The 26615-nt window shown below is 32.2% G+C and overlaps 1 pseudogene; it reads left to right on the forward strand.

The window, feature by feature from the left end:
- Positions 1-14161: 14161 nt before the first annotated feature.
- Positions 14162-25831, forward strand: LOC120089869 (agamous-like MADS-box protein AGL62; annotated as a pseudogene).
- Positions 25832-26615: the final 784 nt, after the last annotated feature.

The following is a 26615-nucleotide window of genomic DNA, read 5'->3' on the forward strand; positions in this document are numbered from 1 at the left end:
AACTGATTTGTTCTCATATCTACACTAAGTGACATCCCAACCATTTCAATGAATTGTTCAAATACAATTCCACTGTTCACATTTATGCTAAAATCCCCACTTGGTGGTTTGTCATAGTCAAGTCCATCAATACCATCAATCATATTATCATTTGTAAACAACATAAATCCCAAACATTTATCTGTCATTTTCTAAAAAAAAATAAACAATACATTACTAATCGTTCTACTAATTATCAAACTTAAATAAAACAAATCACAATAAGAAATATAAGAAATATATTTAAAAAATGACAATAAAAATCACAATAAGGTAATCTTTTTAAAACTATTTTTAAATATAACAATAAATTAAACTTTTCAAATATGATAAGAAATATATACAAAAAATCACAATAATTTTTTATTAAACTAAACATATTAAAGTTTTTAAACTATAAACATCAACTTAACAAAACAATAAGGTGGACTTTTTAAAACTATTTTTTTCAAATTTAATACAAAAAAAAATAATATATTATAAGAAATATATTAAAAAAATCACAATAATTTTGTATTAAACTAAAAATATTAAACTTTTTAAATTATAAACATCAACTTCTTAAATATAACAATAAGATAAAATTTTTAAACCTATTTTTTCAAATTTAATACTAAAAAAATAAAATATCATGAGAAATATATTAAAAGAATCACAATAATTTTGTATTAAACTAAAAATATTAAGGTTTCTGAACATCAACTTTTTAAACATAACAATAAGATAAACTTTTTAAACCTATTTTTTTTTTCAAATTTAATACTAAAAAAATAAAATATCATGAGAAATATATTTAAAAAAATCATAATAATTTTGTATTAAACTAAAAATATTAGGATTTATGAACATCAACTTTTTAAACATAATAATAAATTAAACTTTTAAAACTATTTTAAACTATATTTTCAAAGTGAATACTAAAAAAATCAAATATCATTAGAAATATATTTCAAAAAATCACAATAATTTTGCATTAAACTAAAAATATTAAAGCATAAACATCAACTTTTTAAATATAACAATAAACTATACTTAAATACAAACAAAAACAACCAAAATATAAATAAGATTAACATGTTGGTATAATATAATATAAATAAGCTAATAACAAATCTCTTTGACAACCAAATCATTTACTTTGTTCAACTCACCACAACCACAAATTCCTTATGTATTCATACTCACAATACACTCATCATTCTAAAACAAACATTTTTCTTCTTTACATTTTTCACACCATTTTTTTTTCTCTTTCTCTTTAACTTTCTCATTATTAATTTTTCAAAAATCATGAGAAAGAGCAGAGGGAGGCAAAAGGTGGAGATGGTAAAGATGCCAAATGAGAGCAACCTTCAAGTCACCTTCTTGGAGCGTCGGTCCAGCCTCTTCAAGAAAGCTAGTGAGCTCTGCACACTTTGTGGTGCTCAGACCCAAGTCCAGTTAATTAGGCCAAAATGCCAGACCCCAGTCCAATTAATTAGGCCGAAAAGTCATGTCCCAAGTCCAATTCAATTAGGCTCAAAGGCTAGGCCCATTGGCCAATCAAGGCCAGTCTCATGCCCAAGAAGCCCATCAGGAGCTCTATAAATATAGAAGCTCCCCTAATTTGCAAGGGTCAACATTTTCTAAATTTAGAGACCCCAGAGAGAATTCATCAAGACCCTTGAAGACACAAAGACTGTTCCAAGACAGCAGGAGAAGAAGAATGAAAGTGATGAAATTACAGAAGAGACAAAATCTCGGGTTAATAAGAGCCCGAGGTGAAGATTGGGAGCTCTGGGCCAAACTATAAAAAATTTGTGGCTAAAATTTTGAGGTAAGAAAGTTAACTCAATTCTAAACATGTTTGTAGAAGGAAGTTTCTTCAAAAGAGGTCTGGATTTTGAGTTATGAATTTTTAAAGTTGTAATAGAGAACTTGTACATAAGCAGACAGCTGCTTGGGAAGAATAAGTAGACAGCTGCTTAGGAAGAATATGAAGGAGATCTCGCTAATTTTATGAAGAGGATCTCGCTAATGAAAGAAATCTCGCTAGAATTTGAGCTGATATCGCTGGCATCGCTGGTAATGAGTCTCGTTGGTGTCGCTCATGGAGATCTCACTGGTGTCGCTCATGAAGATCTCGCTAGTGTCGCTCATGGAGATCTCGCTAGTGTCGCTCTAGGGGATCTCGCTGGTGTTGCTCATGGGGATCTCGCAGACCTCGTTCATGGGGATCTCGCTAGTAAAGCAGTCTTTGATGATGAAAGTTCCATTAGTAAATAAACTATTTGAGGTATTTTGCTAAGAATTCTAAGTAGTTTAACGGGGAATTATATCCTTTCAGGCCAAGAAGAGCTAGAAGAAGCGTATAACCCATTAAGAGGTCATCGAACTGTGAGTGACTATATGATGAATTAATGTTTTAATGATTTAGAAACTATGAATTCCTTGAAGTTATTTCTCATGCGAAGTGTTAGAAACTATGATTTCTTTGAAGTTATTCTCATGTTAAGTGTTTAAATGAAGTGTCAAGCAACGTATTTCTGAAACTGTCTCTCATGCTAAGTAAAGCATGTCTTCCATAGAATTGATATGATTTAAATATGTTATCCTTTCCAAATACTTTCAGCATGTTTAAGTGTCACACCCCGCCCCCAGACCACCTTTTCAGCCTTGGAGAGGGATGCGACTGCAGCAGTTATCAACCCTTGAGCTGACACTTACTGCCTAATGATTCTTGTAGAATAACTCTGATACCATATTATAACTTATACACAACAGAATGATTAAGTCAAGAAGATTACTATAACGGATTAAGTAGGCCTATCTTTTATTATGACAGTGATATAATGTTTATACAACTTAAGGACTTAATAACGAAGTTTACAACGACAACCGTAAAAACCCTCCGGAAGTATAATTGGGGCACGTGGCAGACCTTGACCTTAGTAGCACCCTGAAACTCCTCATCTTTCACTACCTGAGAGGGGGGATTAAGAAAACATTTTGAAGAGTGTGATCTACTAAGCCCAGTGAGTGGTTCTTTTAAAGATGAAAATCATTTTGAAAAACATCATTTTTGGGAAATCAATCACATGCCAACACTCGCATTATAACTCATGCACAGTCAAAGATATAATCATGCAACCAATAATCTTTATCTCAAAAGCTACACGTAGCATGCATATCATGTCATCAAACAATACAATCATCTATGGAAACCTTCCTATGACCCCAATTCCCGCCAATGTGCACATCGACCATTTTATTTATCCCACTAATCATGCTTAGGTACTTTACCATATTATCCACTGGTCGTCACCGACTATTATTTCCCACTGACCGAAGCCGACCATTATTTCCCGCCGACCGAAGCCGACTAATTTTTCCCGCCAAGTACCTTTTGTTAAGCATGCTAACCACATCCTGGGCATAATCGCAGTTTCCATAGTCACACACAAACAATATCATGGTAACATCATATTACCAAAGTATGCAATTTGCATCTACAGATGCATATATTCCAATATCAGAATATAAAGCTAAGTGAATACTCGTAATATACATTTACTATCTAAGAAAACTAGCACTCACGATATATCGAAACTATAACGCTATAACATTCACAATATGTGTTAATGATCAAAGCTATAACACTCACGACATATGTTAACTATCAAAACTATAACACTCACCTTAATTGCTTAGGAGCCTTTCTAATAGTTCCCTTTTCTACCTCAGGCTCCCTTTTTACCCCTAGAATCCAAATCCAATTTATAGCTTAGATCACTCATAGTTCTAAACCTTATTTTGAGATACTTTCTTCTACAAAACTATTCTAAAATGTCTCAAGAATCTTACCATAAAATATTAGCTCATAAATCTTCATGGTTTGGCCGGAATCATCCAAAAATCAAGACTGGCCCAGCTTACCAAATAGCTCGACCCCTCTGTCTTTTTCTCATTCTCCAGCCCAGTTCCTTAGAGCTTCTTCTTCGGAATCCTCACGATGAAAACTAGACTCTCTTATATTTCAGATGGCTTTGGAATTACATCAAACGCTCGAGTAGATTAGGAGATCTTCTCGTCTCAAGTCAGTATTCTCCTTCACCCTCACTGTCCAATGCACTCTACTCTCCCCATCTTTTTACGAATTTTATGATTTGTGATTTGAAAATGAAATCCCAACGGCTCTATTTATAGGCGTCCAAACCTTCTATGGTGTTGACAATACCTACTTGACTGCATGGCCAAATGTTTAATTCTCCCTTTATCAACGTAAGCTGACTTCACCTTGGTTAAATGTGTTCTTCCCAAATGCATCCAACACAATTTCTTAGGGTTTAAGAATTTCCCTTAATCGAAAACCTAAATTTTAATTGACGTTTGCCCTTACATCTTCAAGCTTTATTTGTATTCAATTTAGGGTTTTCAATGCATAATCTATAAGATCGTGGACAAATTCAACATATAAATGCCCGATCGTTCGATGCACAGGCGGTTTCCTTTGATCGCGTGGGCGTGACATTTGAATGAGGCATTCAGGTTGCTCTCTCTCTCTCCAAATTTCTCGCTCAAACTCTCGCTTTCTCCATTCTCGCTAAGGATCTCGCTTTCTCCAGCCTTCTCGCTCATTTGGCTCTTGGTAGTGTCGTTCTCTCCATGTTTCTCGCTAAGGATCTCGCTCTCTTCAGCCTTCTCCCTAGCTTGGATCTCGGTCTTGTCGCTCTCTCCAGGTTTCTCACTAAGGATCTCGCTCTCCCCAATCTCGCTCTCTCCTTCTTTCTCTCCACCCTTTCTCTTCAACTTCGCTCTCTCCCAGTCTCTCGCTCAGCCAATCTCGCTCTCACCCATTATCTCGCTCAAATTAATCTCGCTGCCTCCGCTCTCACTCTCTCCCATTTCTTCTCCCATTTTCTCTCCAATCTCGCTCTCTCCATTTTCTCTCCAATCTCGTTAGCTACTGTGAATATGGTTTATCTCCATGCAACTTCCACATGAATTTTCTCAAATAATTTTCTATATTTTTCTCAGTTCTTCAATCCTTTCTTCACTGTTCAGGATTTAAGTCTTCAAGGTTTTCTCTTCTTTTTATCCTTTTAGGGTTCTCTCTACTCGTATTCCAGGATCAAATATGGTTATCATAACTATAATACCTAACCATTATAGTTTACATTCACTTTTACTAATTATTGATCCACAGAAGGTGACAATTATTATAGTTATTATGACAATTGTAAAATTATTAGATTATTTATATAACATAGGATTTAACTTTCTCCTAATTAACCCCTTAATCACTTACTTAAGTAGGAAATTGAAGATTCGGGTTTCACATTAAGTAACTCCATTTTTATGATAAACTAATATGATGAATGAACTAATATGATAATTTGAGCACTAAGCCTTAGTGTTCAACTAAATGTTTATGATTAGTTTTATTTAAAACGCGATACCGAAGGACATTTGAGAAGGTATATGACCAACTTGGTACCGAAGGACAATAGAGAAAGTACCGGACCAACTTGATACTGAAAGACATTTGAGAAGGTATCTTAGCAGCTCGATACTGAAGGACGTTTGAGAAGGTATCTGAGCAGAAGTATCTAAGGATACTGAAGAACAATGAGAAGATATCCTAGTCAAGTACCTAAGGATACTGAAGGACAATGAGAAGGTATCCTAGTCAAGTACCTAAGGATACTGAAGGACAATGAGAAGGTATCCTAGTCAGGTACATAAGGTACGACGGTACTCAGTTATAACCACGTGCACGTAGGTAATACGATGTCGAGAGATTGAGCAAAAGAGTTCTCCCCGACTAAGATTGATGTTGAGGGTTAGATTTAGTAGTTCACTCTCAACTAAGGATAAAGGCAGTCGTATCTTCTCATAGACTAAAAGGTTAGTTTGGAATTGCTAATGCTTATGAATGTTTATCAACGCATGATATTACTAATATATGAGTTTTTTCAAGTCTGTTTTCCATATCTAACACATGCTAATAGTTTTACAGGCTAATTCAACACAATTTAAGCCAACTTATTTTATAGAGTATGAAGCATGCGTTAGGGTTAAAACTAAGCTTGGTGTGCTATGTTTATATACCTAAGATTGCTAAAGTACATGCGTTGATATTCCTAAACACAATGAAGAGGGGTACTGAAGGTAAGAAAGGTATATGAATAAATGTACCTAAGGTGTTGACGGTACATTGAAACCTCCACATACACGTAGGTAGTTTTGAAGGAGAGGCCAAGTATGGATCTCCTAGGCCATACGCCAGCAAAAGAAGGCTGAAATGTGGGTCTTTTGGCCGATAACAGATGTTGGGAGCTAAAGCGATGTATGCTTGTTCTCAACTAGAGAATAATGAACTTTAATGGTGTTTAAGAGTGGTTATCAATGCTAATGCTTTAAGGAAATTGCTTGAGATGCTCATGGACATATTGAAAGAAATCGACGTAGGGGTATCTCTTAACCATAGTTTAATGTGAACAGGTCGAAGTAGAGGTCTCATATGACCATGGTTTGGTATTGGGAATTAGAGCAATGAATGTTCCTTCTCAACTAAGATTCAGGTTTCAAATGCAATAGTTTTAAAGGTTTTATGTACACGTTTGCTTGGTATACTTTAGTTTCAGTATTATGATTCCTAGCTTTCAGTTTTGAGCATGAGATTTATATTTTATTAAGCCACTCACTGGGCTTCTAGCTCACGTTTTCAAATGTTTTCTTTCAGGTAGCGGTCATTTTCCAAAAGACTTTTCTGCTGCTCTGCCACTCAAAGAAACAAATTGAAGGAAGCGTAATCGAAGACCTGTATTAGTTAGTACACATGTGTCTGTCTAGTGACTAGTATTCTTGATAGGGCTCACTAGGTTGTTATCTATGTAAAAACAATGGTGCGAAACCCTGTACTGTTTTTGCTCTATATTATTATGTATGTATTCAGGGTTTCAATATTATTTTAAGGTAAGTTAGGCAGTAAGTGCCAGCAAAAGGGTTGGTAACTACTGCAATCACCATTCCATCCAGGTTAGGAGGGTAATCTGATGCAGAGTGTGACAGACCCAAAGGCCAGAACTAAATGAAATTAATTAGGCCGAAAGGCCAGACCCAAGTTCAATTAAATTAAGCCCCCAATGGCCAATCAAGGTCAGGCCCAAGCCCATGAAGCCCATCAGGAGCTCTATAAATAGAGAACCCCTCCTCATTTGTAAGGGTCAGCATTTTCTTTAGAGAGTGCAAAGAGAATTCATAACTACACTCCTAGAAGATAGAAGATCCCTGAAGACACAAAGACTCTTTCAAGACTTCTACTTCAAGAATGTTTGGTGCTTTCCTTCTTCAAGTCAAGCACATTCACCTAACCGAGAGTGAATAAGAGGATCAAGTATTAGAAATTGAACCAAAGCGCATCAAATCAACTTCAACATCAAAACCAACCCAAGCTCAACTCCACGACACACGTTTCTCCGAAAATCTCGTGTGAATAATTACTTTTATCTATGAATTTCGTTGTTTTGTTATTCACTTTTAATTTTTAAAATTTTTTTATTGTTTTTAGAATTTGACTAAATATTTAAGTGGTTTTCCAATAACAGAAATTTAGGAAAAAACAGATATAAATTTTAAAATAAAAAATTATTAATAAAATTATTACCAAATGAGGTCTAAGCATTTACACAGAATAGTATGTTTTTTTTATGTATGTAGAGTTGGTTCGCACTCATCATGACTAATTTTACATGACAACTCACTTGACCTAATAACATGATAAATAATAAATTCGAATATTAAATTATAGGTAGGTGATAATTATAGATTGAATTCTTTCCTTCTAAGTATTTTATCAAACTCAAAATCCTTTCCGCGATACTATGATTTTTATTATATTTAAATTGTTTAAAATCTACCATTTTCTGTTTCATTGATCTTTAAATTAAGATCGTTGAGTATTAAATGAATTATAAAATTTTTTGAATGGAAAATTGGAAAAATAAATAAATATAAAACATCTGTACCACAAGTAATTTTTTAGATTAATTTATATAAAACTCAAGACGTTACATTTACTTTATTGCATCGAATTTCCAATTCGTTTTTTTTTTTTATCTCCTTTTCTCTTTGTGAACTCTGTCAACACTTACCTATTGATTTAAAAATAAGTAAGAACCATATAAATTTCTCCCCTAAACTTTACTCACCAAATTAGATTTTAAACTGAAATTAACTATTGCTAATTTATCCACTAATTAAATAAACTACAATTTTTTCTCTAAATTTTCAATAGAATCAATTTTTGCTAAGTTGGATTAATGTAAAAATTGGCCATTGAACAACTTTACCAAAACTCCTAAATTAAAATTAAATGATTTGGTTGTCAAATCTCTCTGACAACCAAATCATTTACTTTGTACAACTCACCACCAACACAAATTCCTCTATATATATATTCATATTCACAGTATATTCATCATTCTAAAACAAACATCTTTTTTCTTTACATTTTTCATACCATTTTTTCTCTCTTTCTCTTAACTTTCTCTTTATTAACTTCTAAAAAATCATGAGGAATAGTAGAGGGAGGCAAAAGTTGGAGATGGTAAAGATGCCAAATGAGAGCAACCTTCAGGTCACCTTCTCAAAGCGTCGGTCCGGCCTCTTTAAGAAAGCTAGCGAGCTCTACAAACTTTGTGGTGGTCAGATCCAAGTCCAATTAATTAGACCCAAAAACCAGACCCAAGTCCAATTAATTAGGCCCAAAGGCCAAACCCAAGTCTAATTAAATTAGGCCCATTGGCCAATCAAGGCCAGGCCCAAGCCCATGAAACCCATCAGAGCTCTATAAATAGAGAAGCTTCTCTAATTTGCAAGTGTCAGCATTTTCTATATTTAGAGAGCTAAGAGAGAATTCATCAATAAGTAGAAAACTTACAAGAATCCTGAAGTTGCACTTCTAGAAGATAGAAGACCCTCGAAGACACACACAAAGACTCCTCAAGAACGTTCAATGCATCTATGAATTTCGTTGTTTTGTTATTCACTTTTAATTTTTAACAAATTGTTACTATTTTTAGAACTTGACTAAAGATTTAAGTGGTTTTCCAATAACAGAAATTTAGGAAAAAATAAATATAAATTTTAAAATAGAAAATTTTTAATAAAATTATTAAAAGATGATATCTAAGCATTTACACATAATAGTATGTTTTTTTTATGTATGTAGAATCGGTTCGCACTCATCATAACTAATTTTATATGACAACTCACTTGACCTAATAACATGGTAAATAATAAATTCGAATATTAAATTATAGGTAGGTGATAATTATAGATTCAATTCTTCCTGAAAATTCGACCTGCAAATTTTTTTTATTTTCCATTATTTTGAACTCATTTTTTCTATGTTTTTTTTTAAATTTTCCATTATGTTCTCATATAGTATATTCCACTCTACAATTTCCTTTTTTTTTCTTTTTTTCTTATTTTATTATTTTTTAAACCATCTTAACTTAACTCTAAAAATAACAAATTAAAAAAAATAATATCTCATAAAAATAATAAAGTGTAAATTAAAATATCTCATTTATATAAAAATAATTACAAAAATCAATGTGTCCCCACAAGGCGGACGTCGTCGATTTTGAGCTGGTTGTTGTCGTCGACTTCAAACTTGAGGCTGCTCTAGTTCTTCTTTATATTGCTCTGGTACCTCTGCAGGCGCTTCATAATATAAATATTCATTATGCTATCCACGACCCCGACCATGTCCATGCACGTATGAAGAGATGGACCAGCCTCTAAGTCATAATGTCTTGAACCAAATGTTGGCATCATCATCATCGTACTAACATAATCAGTTTAACTTTGCGTCTGCATCACAGGGGGCAACTCTTCCACATTGTGGGCAACCTCATCGAACTCATCCTCTTCCCGAACAGGTCCTCTACGTTTAGGAGCTGGTGGAGGAACAATAGGTATATCGTACATATAATGTATCTCCTCCAGATAGTTCTAGTTATCACTGCATATAGCAAGAACCTGGTTCGGATCATTTGCAACATCACGAAGTCTACTGTTGTTCGATCTCTGTGAATTATAAACCAATTAGATAATATCTAAAATACATTTAAATTAAAGATAATTAGATAATATTCATTATTTATCAGATGACCCACAGTTGCTTCCGGACTAGTGACGTAGCGCCTTGTCATATTATTATACCAATGAATGTAGTCTTGAGTGACATCCTTGTCAAATTGTTCAATAGAAACCCCCATACAATAAACCTTGCACGATAGTGCCATCGCACTACCAAATGTGTAACTTTTTTGGACCAATCTCCAATCCTTAAGTTAATATCATGCAGTAAGGATTCAGTGTTACATGGCGATGGGACATCCTACTGAAAACCGAATTTTCTCACCACTCTGTTAGGAAGATGCCACTCACCAATGTGAAAACATGTGAGAGGACTTATCGTCCGCCATATGCTTTGACCATTCCATAGAAATTGGACAAAGTGTGCATAATAATTTTGTAGGGCTCCTAAATAACCTGAAACACAAAATATTATATTGGAAAACATTAAAGACAAATACAATAAAAATATGTATAAAATAATCAATTTGGTTCAGTGTTAATATACCTGATTAGGTTGAAGCAGATCAAACATGTATCTGTAGTGGCTGACTACATGTATGGTTGTTCTAGTCACACAAAACTTGTCTCGCCACCTAAATTTTTAAATTGATAATTTAGATTCCGAATTAACTAGATCAGTAATATAAAAATTAAATTGAATTAAAATAACATACTGAGAACCGTAGGCTCGTCCAACTACCTGAGCGTCATTTACATGTTGTAGCTGTGGAGCCATTGTTGGAAATCGCTCCCAAACTCATAGTTGCAAAAGTATGAGAGGCCATCATACATCACACATCACTCCTATGACTGACTCACTGTCAACAGGTAACCCTAACAACACTTCTATGTCTTGTAGATGATAAAAAAAACCATGATTGAATATACAACTTTTTGATTCACTGTCACTCCGATGACTTTTTGAAATATACAACTCCTGGGTTTAAAGCCATGATTTTTTCTCAATTAGAAGAAACATACAACTTTTTAAATTATAATAAAAAATTGAATATACAATAAAAGTATCATCTACACTTAATTAAATATACATGATAAAAAAATATTTATTTCTCAATTAAATAATGTACAACTTAATTAAAAGAATAATGTACAACTTTATAAATTATAATAAAAAAATTGAGTATACAATAAATGTATCATCTACACTTAATTAAATATACATGAAAAAAATATATTTATTTCTCAATCCTTAACTATCTGGAGCCCATCTTAGTAACGAAGTACAGTTTCTTCGATTATGGCCTAACTATTTATAAAATCCACATTGTTGTTGTTGAGCGACTAGTTCTCTCCAATCCATCTCGTTATGATAACGTGAAATTTTTGGTCTACCGGGTTTTCTCAACAATGATGGATCAACATGTAAGACGAGCATGTTGATCTAAAATTAAACACACCTCTTCGTGTATTACAATTTATCTCAAGTGTTTCAGGAACCATCCCCATGAGTCTGCAGACTCTTCATCTGCAACGACAAATGCAAGTGAAAGAAGATGCCCGTTCGAATTAATTGATGTAGCAATCAATAATTTTCCTCGATTATTGCCATACAAGTGGGTACCATCTATCTGAATTATCAGCCGACATTTATTAAAAGCTTCTATACGAGGACCAAATGCCCAAAATACAGAAGTTAAGATAACATGGCCTTCACTAAACATTTCTTTCACTCTCCACTTCAGGATTGGACTGCTTAACCATATACAACCACCTGGGTAACAATTTGTAAGTCTCATCCCAATCACCGAACACTTTAGTCAATGCTTTTCTTTTGCCCTCTCATACCCTATGGTAAGGAACATGATATCCAAACTTTGATTTGATGTTGGACTGCAGTTAGGTCATGCTAATAGATGGTTTTTATCTTATGCCATTACAGAACTCTAGTGCAATCATTGATGAATCCAATTGCACATGACTCTGACTCAATTCTGAATAAAAACATGTATGTTGCTCATCATACTTAGTGATCTCGAACAAGCCATGCGATTTTTTCTTTATTGCATGAAGTTTCCATTTGCAACCTTCTTCCCACTTCTTACACCAAATTTTCCAAATCGTCGGTGTCGATTTCGCAACCTCATATAGTGCGTGAAATTTAATAGCAAAATATTTGACCGCGTGTTATAGCATTTCTTTGTCTTGACAAATTATCCCTTTATGCAACTGAGTATTGTCAACGTTCACAGGGGCTACAATTGGGTCATGTTCTCGAATGTTATCTAGTACATTCATATCCAAATCGTTGAATGTATTTGAAGGTAACTCATGTTTACGACCATCGGAATCCAACTCTTCAAATTCATCGTCTATTTCTATTCTGAAATCTCTATACTGATTGTTAGTCGCCATATCTTCATTATCACATGGCGATCCAACTGACTTCGGATCAAGATCAATACATTGGGTTGGATCTTCAAACTGATTAAATGGTGCATTCAAGTTTATATCCAACCCTATCCTATTTACATTTACATACAAATGCACTAATTTCGGGAGTGGCATCGCGACTGAGAACATCAAGTTCATAGCTTGTGCATTTGGAATAGGGAATGACATAAACCTTAATAATCCTGATGGTTCTAGGTTAGGATGTCTATATATTATTTCTAACTGATTTGTTCTCATATCTACCCTAAGTAACATCCCAACCATTTCAATGAATTGTTTAAATATAATTCCACTTTTCACATTTATGCTAAAACCCCCACTTGGCGGTTTGTCATAGTCAAGTCCATCAATACCATGAATCATATTACCATTTGTAAACAACATAAATCCCAAACATTTGTCCGCCATTTTCTAAAAACAATATAAATAATACATTACTAATTGTTCTACTAATTATCAAACTTAAACAAAAACAAATCACAATAAGAAATATATATATATATATATATAAGAAATATAAGAAATATATTTAGAAAATTACAATAAAAATCACAATAAGATAAACTTTTTAAAACTATTTTTAAATATAACAATAAATTAAACTTTTCAAATATCATAAGAAATATATACAAAAAATCACAATAATTTTTTATTAAACTAAACATATTAAAGTTTTTAAACTATAAACATCAACTTAACAAAACAATAAGGTGGACTTTTTAAAACTATTTTTTTCAAATTTAATACAAAAAAAAATAATATATTATAAGAAATATATTAAAAAAATCACAATAATTTTGTATTAAACTAAAAATATTAAACTTTTTAAATTATAAACATCAACTTCTTAAATATAACAATAAGATAAAATTTTTAAACCTATTTTTTCAAATTTAATACTAAAAAAATAAAATATCATGAGAAATATATTAAAAGAATCACAATAATTTTGTATTAAACTAAAAATATTAAGGTTTCTGAACATCAACTTTTTAAACATAACAATAAGATAAACTTTTTAAACCTATTTTTTTTTTCAAATTTAATACTAAAAAAATAAAATATCATGAGAAATATATTTAAAAAAATCATAATAATTTTGTATTAAACTAAAAATATTAGGATTTATGAACATCAACTTTTTAAACATAATAATAAATTAAACTTTTAAAACTATTTTAAATTATATTTTCAAAGTGAATACTAAAAAAATCAAATATCATTAGAAATATATTTCAAAAAATCACAATAATTTTGCATTAAACTAAAAATATTAAAGCATAAACATCAACTTTTTAAACATAACAATAAACTATACTTAAATACAAACAAAAACAAACAAAATATAAATAAGATTAACATGTTGGTATAATATAATATAAATAAGCTAATAACAAATCTCTTTGACAACCAAATCATTTACTTTGTACAACGCACCACAACCACAAATTCCTCTATATATATATTCATATTCACAACACATTCATCATTCTAAAACAAACATCTTTCTTCTTTACATTTTTCACACCATTTTTTCTCTCTTTCTCTTAACTTTCTCGTTATTAATTTTTCAAAAATCATGAGGAAGAGCAAAGGGAGGCAAAAGGTGGAGATGGTAAAGATGCCAAATGAGAGAAACCTTCAAGTCACCTTCTCGAAGCGCTGGTCTGGCCTCTTCAAGAAAGCTAGTGAGCTCTGCGGTGCTAAGATTGCCATTATCATCTTTTTGCCTGAGAAGAAGGTCTTCTCTTTTGGCCACCTTTGCGTTGAAGCCCTCATCAAGAGATTTGTGACTCGAAATCCTCCACCAAGCTCTAGTACGCTGTAGTTAATTGAAGCTCACTGGAATGTCAATGTTCGAGAATTGAATACACAACTTACTCAAGTGTTGAATCGAGTAGAAATGGAGCGGAAGCATGGTGAAGAGTTGAACAAACTACGGAAGGCAAATCAGGTATTATAGAACCTCCATTTGATAACTATTTTGTGTTTTATTTGTTTGTTTTAAAACTAAACCGTTTTCAAAATTCAAAAGCTTTTAAACCTCATTTGATAACTATTTGATCTTTGAAATTTGTTTTCATTTTCTCCTAATTTGTTTATAACGGTTTCATTATTTTCAAAGAATCATTTCAATCCTTAATAAATTTTAAAAAGAAATAAATGAGAAGTTTTTCAAAACATTAGTAAAAAATAGGTAACAAAAGAAAAAAAAAATCCAAGTATAGAGTAAACTTTGTAAGCTTAATTTTCAAAATCAAATATCAAATTTTTTTTTTTCATTTTTAAATATGGTGAAAATGGTCTTGGAAAAAAAATTAAAGCAAACAAGAATAATTTTTGAAAAATTGAAATCCTTATCAAACAAACAACTCCAACCTTAAAATATATGCAATGTTCTAACTTATAATATTCCTATTAAATTACTATTGACTTCAGAAGTATAAGTGAATAAATTATAAACAATCAATAAGTAAATAAATTATAAACAACCACATAATTAATATTTTATATATATAGGCACAATGTTGGTGGGAGCTTCCTGATAACATGTAGAAATACAAGTTATTTATACTGTTTTATTTAGATTATGCGGCAAAATGAAGGAAAAGTTGCGTCGACAGTATAGAAATTGGCTTAGAAATACAAAAATTGTAAAGTGTCGTGAGCACACCCGCTAACCCCATTGCGATGGCAAAATGAAATGTCCAAGTCTTGGTTTTGCAGGAAATAGGTCACAGCATGCGATAATCGCTCGAGGACAAAAATGAACACCGCATCCACATTCCATGCGGCAATCAATCAAGAACGACAAAGAACAACGCAATTGCAGTGCATGCGACGATCAATCATGGACTCAAATGATCAACACATTTCAACCACATGCGGCAATCAATAAAAGATCAAAACAATTACACCGCATGCGACGATCGATCGAAGATGTAAAGAGCGACGCATTCGCAAAGACTTCTGACATTGTACAGCTTTTCTGTTGTATGATTATGACAAATAAATCATGGAGCAAAGCGAAAATTTTCACCAAGCCATGGCAGGAATTATCAGATTTTCAGAGCGGGACCACTAATACAGAAGGAGCCAAGGTCTATAAATAGATGCCTCAAATTCAATGAAAAGAGGTTGGTCTGAAGAGACAATTTAGAGAAAATTCGAGAGAAAGACGAGACAAGACTGAGAGGTAAGTCTCTGAGCAACCAATTATTTCCATTCCCGAAGAAGAAGCTCTGCACAAAAGGTCACTTCTACCTGGAAAGCAAGGCCGAAAGGGAAGCTTTGCACTCCATTTTTACCACATGCTAGCAAGCACATCGTCTCCGATCGGGATCTGTGTCAAGATATTGACACTCTTCCCGTATTTGTTCTTATTTTCCATTTATCTACTATGTTCATCTCTAATCTTTCATTCACTATCTGTAACAAATGTTGATCTTTAGATTTTAATATCATTATCGTATTCATCATCATCTCTCTGTTCTTCTCCATACATTCAGTATCCATTTTCTTCATCATGTGTAACTAATCCTCTGGGTAAAGGGGAAGGATTAAGTGTAAAACCCGAATCCTAATTACTTTAAGTAATGTGATGTCTTATAATGAGCTAAATAATGCCATGTCTCAGGAAGGATAGAAGATGGAATGCATAATAAGCATATGAATGAAACCATGCCATCTAATGAGGAGTAGTGCTGAAGTAATATTGTGAGTGAAGTTACAAAAGGAAATTTGCTAAATCCTAGCCCTTCATCACCAATAGTGAGTTAGGTGGCACAAGGAGGGTTCATGCTGGATTTTGGACGGTAATATAAGCCAGAAGGTCGAATTCATTGGGTTGGTTTGGACAGACTACTTAGGCTATTTGTGTAATTTTAGTGGCATTCAAAAGCTCTGTGTGTCTATTTTTTGTGGTTGGGCTGCTGGAAGGAAAACTCACGAAGGGTTCATTTCTTGGGTGAATCTAGTCCATCAGTGAAAAATTGAAGCTCCAGGACAAATTACGAAGCGTTTTGAGCTAAAACCTTGAGGTAATATTTTTAACTCAGTTATAAACAACTTTGTAGAATGAAACTTTTTAAGATGAGGCCTGGAAATCGAGTTATATAATTTTGAAGGTTGAACTGGAAATTGTTGAACAAGCAGTCAGCTGTTTGAATTGGGGCCAATGATGAATTTTTGAATCTCTAGATTAAACGACGAGGAATTTTGAGCTGAAATTTCAAAGTAATGTTGCTAACTCAATTCTAAACATGTTTGTAGAAGGAGGTTTCTTCAAAAGAGGGATGGATTTTGAGTTATGAATTTTTGAAATTGTAACAAAGGATCTGGGCATAAGCAGACAGCTACTTAGGAAGATTAAGTAGGCAGCTCAAAAGCGAGAGTGAGCGAGAGCGAGAGGTGGATCTTGCTAGGGACAGGAATCTCATTGGTTTGCACTGGATCTCACTGGTTTTGCGCCAAATCTCGCTGGAAAGTGCCAAATCTAGCTCGGAATGGTAAATCTCGCTCATGTGGGTGATCGCTAGTCATGCTGATTTTGTTGATAAAAGTTCCATTAATAAATGAACTATATGAGGTATTTTGTTAAGAGTTCTAAGTAGTTTAACTGGGAATTATGTTCTTTTAGGTAAAGAAGAGCTAGGAGAGGCATATAACCCATTAAGAGGCCAATGAGCTGTGAGTGACTATGTGATGACTTACTGTTTTAATGATTTAGAAACTGTGATTTCTTGAAGATATTTCTCATGCTAAGTGTTTAAATGAAATGCCAAGCAACGTATTCGTCAAATGGTTTCTCATGCTAAGTAAAGCATGATTTAAATATGTTATTTTATCAAAATACTTTCAGCATGTTTAAGTAACTCCATTTTTATGATGATCTAGTATGATGAATGAACTAGTATGATGATTTGAGCACTAAGCCTTAGTGTTCAACTAAATGTTTATGACTAGTTTTAATTAAAACGCGATATCGAAGGACATTTGAGAAGGTATCCGCCCAACCAGATGCTGAAGGACATTTGAGAAGGTATCTGATCAACTTGGTACCGAAGGACATTCGAGAAGGTACTGGACCAACTTGATACCGAAAGGCATTTGAGAAGGTATCTTAGCAGCTCGATACTGAAGGACGTTTGAGAAGGTATCCTCGTCAAGTACCTAAGGATACTGAAGGACAATGAGAAGGTATCCTAGTCAAGTACCTGAGGATACTAAAGGACAATGAGAAGGTATCCTAGTCAAGTACATAAGGTACGACGGTACTCAGCTATAATCACGTGCACATCGGTAATACAATGTCGAGGGACTGAGCAAAATGAGGTTTCCTCGACTAAGGTTGACGTTGAGGGTTAGAACTAGTAGTTCACTCTCAACTAAGGATAAAGGCAGTTGTATATTCTTCTAGCCTAGAAGGATAGTTTGAAATTTCTAATGCGAATGTTTATCAACACATGATGTTTACTAATGTATGAGTTTTCCAAGTATGTTTACCATGTCTAACGCATGCTAGTGGTTTTACATGCTAGTTCAATATGTTTTAAGCCAACTTATTTCACAAAGTATGAAACATGCGTTAGGGTTAAAGCTAAGGTTGAATGAAGCTTGACTTACTATGTTTTAAATACCTAAGGTTGCCAAAGTACATGTGTTGGTATTTCTAAACATAATGAATAAGGATACTGAAGGTAGGGAAGGTATCTGAATAAATGTATCTAAGGTGTTGACGGTACATAGCAAACTCCATGTGTATGTAGGTAGGTCTAAATGAGAGGACAAGGTATGGGTCTCTTGGCCGATAATAGACGTTGGGAGCTAGAGCAGTGTATGCTCGTTCTCAACTAAGGAACAATGATGATTATTGATGTTTAAGGGTTGTTATCAACGTTTATGTTTTAAGGATGTTGCTTGAGATGCCATCGGTATATTTAAAGAGATTGGTGTAGGGATCTCTTCTAGCCATAGTTTAACATGAACAGGTCGAAGTAGAGGACTCACCTGGCCATGGCTTGACGATGGGAATTAAAGCAGTGAATGTTCATTCTCAACTAAGATTCAGGTTGCAGATACAATGTTTTAAAAGGTTTTATGTACACGTTTGCTTGGTATATTTTAAGTTCCAGTATTATGTTTTCAAGCTTTCAGTTTAAGCATGAGTTTTACGTTTTATTAAGTCACTCACTGGGCTTCTAGCTCACATTTTCAAATGTTTTCATTTCCAAGTAGCGGTCAGTTCCCAGAAGACTTTTCTGCTACTGCTCTGCCACTCAAAAAAACAGGTTAAAGGAAGCGTAATTGAAGATCGGTATTAGCTAATACACATGTGTCTAACTAGTGACTAGTATTCTAAATGGGGTTCACTAAGTTGTAATATTCATGTATGAATAATGCTGCGAAACCCTGTAATGTAAATGTGTTAAGTTCTGAGCTAATTTGAATGTATTCAGGGTTTTGAGCAATCTTTAACAGGTAAGATAGGCAGTAAGTGCCAGAAAAAGGGTTGTAACTGCTACAGTCACCATTCCGTCCAGGTTAGGAGGATAATCTGATGCGGGGTGTGACATTAAGCGAGTGAGTTAACCCTTGTTAAGGAAATCGTCTGAGTTTAGCTAAAGCATGCTCGACGGCATCTTCACCTGTGAAAGCAGAAGTGAAGATGTTATTCCGCCTCTTGAAAGAAGGTTGGAAGAATATATTAATTAAAGCGAGAAGTATTTCCAGAGATGGAAACAACCTTGCCTTCATCATGTTCATCCCTATTTCACCATAGACATATGAGAACACGGCCGATCACTGAAAGGTGTAAGCCAAGGGAAAGCGGAACCTGAGTTGCGTCCTCAAAAAGATTGACGAACTTGCAATGTCCTTTCCCTCAATCCATTCTCTTTCTGACTCATTTCACAAGACTTGCCACTGCATTCGTTAGACTCTTTTGATCAGATTTTGAGGAGATATTGGATTGTAAGTTTGACTTAATTTTTTGGTGAGGCTGGTGATGGGCGTTATAGTTTGATGTCATATACAGTAGAGATGAAACTGTAAAATACGTACTATGGACAGACTGTACTGTGGTTGGTTGTTTGTTAAAATGTCTTAAATTTGGTTTGTACGTTTTTGCTATTTATAATTTTGGTGAAGATAAACTATTTTCAGTTGTCAAAGAAGTGGCGAATTAGATGAGTATTCTGATTGCTTGTGATTTTGTTACTTTTAAAAAAAAAAATGTAGACAATAAAGAGAGAATTTGTAGAATAATAGTGAGAATTTTATAAGTTATTGATTGACTAAAATTTTCGTGTGATAACTATTTAGTTTTTTAAAGTTAAGTTTATAGTGTTACTTTTATCTATGAATTTCGTTGTTTTGTTATTCACTTTTATTTTTAACAAATTGTTATTGTTTTTAGAATTTGAATAAAGATTTAAGTGGTTTTCCAAGAAAAGAAATTTAGGAAAAATATATATAAATTTTAAAATAGAAAATTATTAATAAAATTATTACCAAATGAGGTTTAAGCATTTACACACAATAATAATTTTTTTTTTTTTGTATACGCAGAGTCGGTTCGCACTCTAATTTACATGACAACTCACTTGACCTGATAACATGATAAATAATAAATTCAAATATTAAATTATAGGTAGGTGATAATTATATATTGAATTCTTTCCCTCTAAGTATTTTATCAAACTCAAAATTCTTACCACGATACTATGATTTTTATTACACTTAAATTGTTTAAAATACACCATTTTCTGCTTCATTGATCTTTAAATTGAAATTGTTGAGTGTTAAGTGAATTATACAATTTTTTAAATTTGAAGTTGCAAAAAAATAAATAGAAAACATTTGTACCACAAGTAATTTTTTTGGATTAATTTATTTAAAACTCAAGACATTAAATTTACTTTATTGCATCGATAAACTGGGTACAAAAAGATCAAAAAACCAAATGAAAATCATATTTCCAATTTGTTTTTTTTTCTTTCTACTTTTCTCTTTGTGAACACTATCAATACATACCTATTGATTTAAAAATAAGAGAAAAAAAAATAAATTTCTCCTCTCAACTTTAATCACCAAATTAGATTCTAAACTTAAATTAACTTTTTCAAATTTATCCACTAATTAGAAAAACACTACAATTTTGTTCTCTAAATTTTCGATAGAATCAATTTTTGCTAAAAATTAAAATTAAGTTGGATTAATATAAAAATTAATCATTGAATAACTTTACCGAAACTCCTAAATTAAAACTAAATGATGTGGTTGATAAATCCAAGTATAGAAGTAAATTTAACCAAAGAAAAAAATCCAAGTATAGAAGTAAATTTTATAAGCTTAATTTTAAAATCAAATATCAAATATTTTTTTTTCTTTTTTCTTTATTAAATATGGTGAGTCGTCTAGGTAAAAAAAAATTATGAGCAAACAAGAATAATTTTTTTTTATTAAATTGAAATCGTTTTCAAACAAAACATATTCCTATTAAATTACTGTTGATTTAGAAGTATAAGTGAATAAATTATAAACAATAACATATTTATATATATAGGCACAATGTTGGTGGGAGCTTCCTATAGAAGAAATGGGAATGCATCAATTAGAACAACTCAAAGCATTCTTGGATGAGTTAAAGAAGAATGTCACACAACAAGCTGATCAGATTTTGATTTAGACTTCTAATGGCAATTTGCCGCCACAGTTCTTCTAAACTCCAACTCCGACACCGATACTGATAAACTCTAATCAACAAGTTGGCCTTTTCGTCATCGATCCGAACAACATCATCTCCCATATTCCCTACAATAACTATGATTCCTATAGACCATGTGGTTTCTTTTGAACTTAAGGAAGAAGAAATTCAATTTAGCTTAATTAGGCTAAATTAAAATCTACTTGTTTTAAGTTTACTGAGTGTTCAATTAAAATTTGTCATACAATTTGATTATTATATTCAAAGATGTATGATCTGTCATAAAATTGAACTTCTTCTCTCATTATAATATAACTTTGTGTTTGTGTAATTATTGGATTATGGTTAGTTTAATACAAATCTTAATTATTTTGTTTCATGTATCATGCATATAGTTTTGTTTAATGAACAAAATTTGAATGTTGATTTCGATTTGAACACACACATACTATATGTCGATAGAAAAAAATCTAGTACAGTAATACCTAATCCTTCCATTCATTACATGATTTAAAAATAAGAAAAAACAAAATCAATTCCAAAGTTTAGTTTTCTTTATAACTTTTAATTTTATCAAACTATATTCTAAACTTAGATGAGTTGTTACCAGTTTATCCACTAATTTTAACAAAAAAAAAAAAAAGAATGTAAAAATATGATGAAAGTGAAAGTTTAGAGTCAAAATTATATTGATGCTATCAGGATAAGTGTTAGAGTCAAATTGGTTTATCGAAGTTTCCCTTTCTTTAATGAGTAGAATGAACCAATTTTTATTTAAGAGTTATTATACTTCATAAAAAAATTAGGAGTTATTCTGTAAATGTCAAAAATGATTAATAATGTAAAAATGTTTGGATAATTGTTGGCATATTTATGGCATATCGGTTTTCTATTTTTCATGATTAAAGAAACCAGATTTCTTAACTCCCAAATCTCAATACTTAATGATCTATTGTAACTTTTAATTTCCTAATCTTAATGATTATTAGTAACTTCTAATTATTTAATTAATAATGGATTTACTTTTTTTAATTTTTAAAATCTCAACGCAAATCTAAGTAATCAATTATCAAACCTAAATCACATATGTCTATAATTTATCTCTATGTATATATAAATCATTAACCATGGCTATCAAATTCATACTAATTAATGAGAGTGAAAAGAAAAACTAAAATTCACAATGTATGAACAATATTAGGTTAAAATGCAATTTTCATCTTTGGATTTTAAGTGTTTGTTTAAAAGATTCATGAACGTTAAGAAGTTTTTTGTATTCTTGATCTTTCAATTTTATAATTGGCCTTAGAACATTAAAAAAATATCTTACACGCCGTTGAAGTTTAATTTTATATATAATGTATCCTTGACATATTCAAAATGTATCTACTTGGTTTTTAAAAATTCAACTTATAAACAATATTTGCACCTATAAGTTTTTTTTATTTTTTATTATCCACTAATGTTTTGGAAAATCATGTCATATTAAAAAGAAAAAGTTTACAAAATATGGTTTTGTTTGACTAAGAGTTCAAGTGTTTCTTCAAGAAATATGAGCACCATAGTATGAAATTTTAGGAGAAAATAAACATAAATTTAAAAAACATAAAAATAAAAATAAAATCACTACCAGATGAAATCTTAAGTATTAAATGAAATATTAGATATAAAATTAAATCTTATGTCTAATAAAGACTAAAATTTCAATTTAGTGTTTAGTAGATTCATGAATTTTTTTTAAAAAAAAAATCGTTGAATAGGTCAAGAACTTATTATATTGAAAAAAAAAATCTTTAAAGAAAAGGAAAAGGCTCAAAGATTTAGTTGTTCTTGGGTAACTCCTTGAGGACACGTCCCATCGCATACCAGGTGGAAATCTTTAATATGCTTGGTTGTGTAATTAGAAAATGACTCAATTAATAAGAATTGATAGCGGCCTACTTAATTGTTCATTTGCATTACGAAAGAGTAGTACTTGACTAAGATTGGATTAGTAGTTTAGAAAGTCTAAGTTAATAGTCCAATTGTTCTTGAATTACTAATCATGCATTATTGTGAACAAGATTAATTTTTCAATAATCCAAATTCACACATTTGCACTTTTTAGTTGTGGTTGCCCTAAGAAATTATGTATATAGACATGCTATTATTTCTAGCAATCATTGAATAAAAGAAAGTTGGCCAAAAATTCTTAAATCCAGTGTATAGAAATTATTTCACATTCAGGAATCAATTTCAGTAAGAATTTATTACAGAAATTCAAGCAACTACGTGAATGATTATAGAAAATTCAACCTCATACCAAGAAAATTAAGAATTTAACCTAAACTAAACTAGATCACTCATCTTAATGTAGCATCTCCTTCAAAAATTGATCAAGGAATAGCATGGATGCATAAATAATAAGGTAAGAAACAAAGAAAAAATGTAGAAAGAAAAAAAAAAAAAAAAAAAAGTTGAGAGAAAATCAAGTGAAGTTCTGATCTTTCCGTGAAAATGGCTAAAATTTCATTTTATATTTAAGGTGTAGCATTGCAATAGTAAGGAGAGCGTTGCAACTCTTTTGTCGATTCAAGACCTCAAGCGTTGGAGTGGGGTTGAGGTAGCATTGCAACTTTGGACAAATTTGGAGGGCGCACGTGTTTCTTCTTTTTTCTCGTCAAAACTAATAGTGTTAGGACACTAAGGGTAGCATCGTGGCACTTCCCTCTTTATGCATCTACTGCCTTTCAGCATTACACAACAGCATTGAGGTGGGGTTGTGACACTGCTAAGATGACATTTTCATAATTTCTTGTGTCTTCTTCATATTAGTTGACTCCAAAATGCATTTTGACTCCATTTTAACTAAAATTTCTCCTAAATGACTCTTTTGCCCTTTCGAGACAAATTTACCTATGAAATGAACATTATATGCATAAGAATTGTATGAAATGGATAGAGTTAATGATAGAAAACTAGGTTTTTTTTTAGCGTTATCATTACCTTAATCCAAAAACCAATAAACTAAGATCCAAAGTTATCTACTATAACTTAAACATTAAACATGTATGTGGAGACATACAGCAATAAACTAAGATCCAAAGTTATCTACTATAACTTAAACATTAAACATGTATGTGGAGACATACAGGTGGATCCATATTTAAGTGATAAACTAACAATCTATAATAGATAGATAAGGTTGGGTACGTTATCCTAGTGACACTACAAATATGGCCCGCTTAGTAGTTGTTACAATTATTGTAAAGTGCTACAAGTGATCTAATCCTGATAATTCATGTAGAGATATGCGAGCAAATATATTCTATACAAAGAGTTTATATAAGACCGGAACACGAAATGAATAATCTTCGTATATAATACCATTACTAGAAGAGACCTATATTTCACAAGAATGACCATAGGTGACTTAATCTGATCCTGAGTGAGTTGTGAACTCCTGCCTATGAAGGTTGTCCTTTGATTTGCATGGGTGAGAGTGACAACTAGTCGATTCTCAACCCTCGAGAATAACGGGTAAAAACTCTTGGTGGTATCCATTGACGTTGCTGTGATGTTGTGTTTGTAAATTTGAGAGAGAGTCACATTTGTTCATGATGTAAGAGGATTCGTGAAAAATTTTTTGTCTCCAAGGGTAGGATCCATGAATCCCTATCTTCCTCTCTATTTTTCTTTGAAAGCATGCTGTACAAATTAGCAGTTGTTGTTTATCTTGTAAAATTATTGTTGTTCTGGATTTTTGGTTTGTTTTTGAAATTGAAATTAAAATCATATGGCGTTCACACGCTTCCACTTGGGATTCAATCCCTTCATAAATCTCTAACATTTAAAAAAAAATCAAGATTGTTATCAAATAAAACAATGCCAACCACAAAATTTATACAATGTTCTAACATCTGATATTCCTATTAAATTACAATTGAATTTAAAAGTATGAGTGAATAGATTATAAACAATAATATATTTTATATTACATACATATATAGGAACAATGTTAGTGGGAGGTTCCCTTAGAAGAAATGATGCATCCACCAGAACAATTTAAAGAATTATTGGATGAGCTAAAGGGGAATGTCACACAACAAACTGATGGGATTTTGATTCAGACTTCTAATGGAAATTCGCCGCCATAGTTCTTCCTGACTCCGACTCCGGCAAACCCTAACCAGCAAGCCGACCTTTTCGTCGTCGATTCGAAGAACATCATCTCCCATCTTCCTTACAACTATAGTTCTTATGGATCAAGAGGTTTCTTTTGAACTTCAGGAAGAAGAAATTCAATTTACCTTAATTAAGATAAATAAATATCTACGTGTTTCAATTTACAAAGACTTCAATTAAAATTTTTCACACAGTTTGATGAATATATCAAAAATTATATGATCAATCATAAAACTGAACTTCTTCCCTCATTATAATATAACTTTATGTTTGTATAATTATTGGATTATGGTTAGTTTACTGCCAAGCTTAATTATTAGTTTTATGTATCATGCATATAGTTTTGTTTATTGAACAAAATTTGACTGCTAATTTCGATTCCATCATACACATACTATATGATGGTGGAAAAAAATATAGTACTATCATAGCACATAGTCTTTCCATTTATTATTTAACATGTCATTACATAATTTAAGAATAAGAAAGAATAAAATCAATTTTAAAGTTCAATTTTCATCAAAACTTTTAAATTCATCAAACTAGATTCTAAACATAGATGAGTTTTTACTAGCTTATCCACTAATTTTAACAAAAAAAAAATGTAAAAAACACTATAACAATTTTTATCTGTTTCGACGTTTTTTTCCCAACGCATCAATTTTCATCGACATAAACTGGTTTTTCTCGACGTAATTTTGATTCGTCGGTCAAAATGAAGAACCTACGTTTTTTTTTTTACATATTTATGTCGATGCAACTAGGCAATTATCCCGACGCACAACGCGTCTGTCAAAGTTTTAAAAAAAAATCTAATTTTCCTTCCCCCCATTTTTTCCTTCCCCTTTTTTCCTAATTCCCACTTTCTTTCCCTCTATTTCCTTTCTCACTCCACTTTTCTACCATTTTCCTCCCACTCCTCCCCCCCTCCGCCACATTTTTTTTCTTCCACCTCCTCCATTCACTTTTTTCTTTGCAAGCTTGGTGGTCCGGCGAGCACTCCTTCGATGTCGACAGTCGTACACTCCTCCGACACCGACGCCGCACCCTCCTCTAATTCTGAAGTTGCATGTTGTTAGATAAGAGATTTATACGCCCTATTCTGAAGTTGCGTGTTAAAAAAAAGGATAGATCAATGCGTTTATGTATAGATTATTGGGAG

Source organism: Benincasa hispida, chromosome 11, assembly GCF_027475165.1.
Source record: "Benincasa hispida cultivar pf3 chromosome 11, pf3_genome.v1.1, whole genome shotgun sequence".
Taxonomy (NCBI): Eukaryota; Viridiplantae; Streptophyta; class Magnoliopsida; order Cucurbitales; family Cucurbitaceae; genus Benincasa; species Benincasa hispida.